This window comes from Pinus tabuliformis, chromosome 4_1, assembly GCF_031772625.1.
Source record: "Pinus tabuliformis cultivar Carrire ecotype Pingquan chromosome 4_1, CPIR1, whole genome shotgun sequence".
Taxonomy (NCBI): Eukaryota; Viridiplantae; Streptophyta; class Pinopsida; order Pinales; family Pinaceae; genus Pinus; species Pinus tabuliformis.
Window position 1 is genome coordinate 896,807,575 of NC_142303.1, and position 2,813 is coordinate 896,810,387.

Consider the following 2,813-nt stretch of genomic DNA (forward strand, 5'->3'; position numbering starts at 1 on the left):
TTTTTTATCAATCTTGAGGATGATAACATATGCTTGTTGTATAATTCCACCCTTCGGGTGAATCCATTGCTATGTGATGTTTTAATGAGTCTAGCGAAGATGAAACTCGGTCTTGTCATGATTGACAAGTTTCTCGCTAACGAAAAAGATAACTCGGTCCTTTTCATGTTTAGAGAGTTTGAAAAGGGACATAAAGAAAACTCCACAAGTTCTTTTTCATTTATTTGTCTCTAAATCCTGAAAAAGGGTTAAGCTTATATTGAGTAGATGTTGTTTCCAATCGGTTAACAAGCTGAAAAGGACATGCTATCGGCAATCTTTTCATGTTTAGAGAGTCTAGAAAGAGCTTAAAGAGGACTCCACTTTGAGGAATGAGTGGTGTCTAGGATAGCAACTAGTTCTGGTGATGTTGGAACTTCTCAAAACATGTTGATTTATGTGAATAGGCTGGATAATAAGAACACTCATTGAAACTGTTCCTCAAAAAGGGTAAAACAATCAAGTGAAAGCGTACAATCAGCCAAGAAGATAGTGACGATGGAAGGAGAAAAACCAAGGCTCATCTTGCCGAAGAGGCTGATAGAATGGCAAGCATGAGGGTTAAAATGGAGACAGGTTCATTTTTACACAAGCTTGAACCATAGGAACTATGCTCGGATTCAGTTTCATGTTTACACAAGCTTGAAATGACAAACTATGCTTGGATCGATTTTCATTTTTACACAAGCTTAAAACGAAGAACTATGCTTGAGATTAGTTTACATGCCCCCAACATGATGAAAGGGAGAGTCTCCTGTAACCAGATGGAAGTTGTTGCAGTGAAGCAAGACGGTTATCCAACACCTTTTTGGCTTCGCCCAGATAGGGACAAAGTTGAATGGGGTGATTCCCTTCACATAATCTACACGGAAAATTAACTTTACCACTAGGTGCATGGCCCCCAAGCTTCGTTACACTTATCTAAGTAGACTACTCGTGGCTACCAGGTGGATGGAATGAAGGTTCATTTACGAGATCAAGTGAAAGAATCAACTGGGATTTAATGAGATCTAATCAAATACTTGAATTGGAACTTTGCTCCAGGGGACCTTGTTTCATTTTTTAATGAGCTTGACACAAGACAATGAACTTTTCTCAGATTCCTTGTTTCCTTTTTTAACGAGATTGACACAAGACAAGGAATTATGCTCATACTCCTTGTTTCATTTTTTAATGAGCTTGACACAAGACAAACTATGCTCATACTCCTTGTTTCATTTTTTAACAAGCTTCACACAAGAGAAGGAACTATGCTCATACCCTTTGTTTCATTTTTTAACGAGGTTGACATAAGACCAAGAACTATCCTCATATCCTTGGTCACGATCCATAAGAGGTCATGACCTCCAAGAGATTCTCATCAGATGAGAGAACAATGCTTTGGAAGGGATCCATAACAAGGAATCATTAGAGAGATCTAGTTCCAATGCCCCCAGTACATAATGTACAACATCACTGAATTGATCGTCAGTTGATGTAGGCATGGAACGGGTTACCACATAATTAACCTGTGGCAGGGATCATACCATTGTTACAAAAGGACCATTTAGGGAAGATGGTTGACTAGAAGCCATATTTGGACCAGGAAATGAAAGTTGCTCAATGGTGACAATTCTGCCTTCATGTGGGAAACAAATCACTTGAAAAAGTGTTGAAACAATAGCTCTCATGTCATAAACATAGTCATGCCCAAGAAGTAAATTGTAATCTAAAGGGTCTAGGACTACCATCACATTCAGATAAATGCTTTTTCCTCCAAAAGTAATAGGAAACTGAGGAAGGATCCCTAATGGTTAACTGGTTCCTCTTAAAAGCCAAAAAATTCTAGGTAATAGGCACAAGTGGTGGTGAACTAATTGCTTGCCAAGCAGTTGAGCAAAGGATACTCATTGATGCACCTTCATCTATAATAGTGCCAGGTATAATCATATTACAAACTTGTACTATGATATGGAGAGGGACATAAGAACGAAGACGAAACCCTACCAGTCGATTCCAATCAAAGGAAGTGACTAGACTACTTGGAGGGGATACCTTAGAAACGGGAGCATTATCCCCTTGTGTTACGAGAACGGGAGGATTTTCCTCCTATCTTGATGGAACAAGAGGGTTGTCTCCAAGCTCATTAGAATATGAAGAAACAAAAAGAACCTGAGTGGTATCATAGTCACTCTCTTTGGGAAAGGTATGATTAACTGAAGGTGAAATTGGGTCAGTTGTTACCTCAACCTATTGATTTGGGTCGGGTATAGACTCATAGGATTCACTTTCAGAGAGAGTGGGTATGATTGATGGTTAATTTGCGTCAGTTAATTCATCGACTAGTGAAGGATTAAGGGAGAGTCTCCTATAACCAATTGAAAATCGCTACGGAGTGGTAGGACGGTTATCCAACACTTTTTTGGCTTCATCCATGTTAGCCTCCTGCTACAGCAGGTATTCATCTTTCATGATTGACATTTTTACATGCCAAATATGTCATACTTTGCAAGCTGCAGTGTTCCATATTTCCACAAGAAGCCATGAAAGTGTGCTGGTCCAAATGCCACTACTGTATTCCATTTTTGGTGAGTTTTTCAGTTAAGGGAAGGCCAAACAGCTAAATCTTGGCCTCCTTAGGTTTCAGTTTCCTGTTTTAGAATATAGAGAATGATATTTGTCCAAACAGTGCAATCTTGGTAGATCTATAGATAGGTAGAGAATCAAAGGGACCCAACTGCTTAAACTGGGCCCTGGCAGAAATAAGTGTAGATCTAGATAGGAAGAATTCAAAA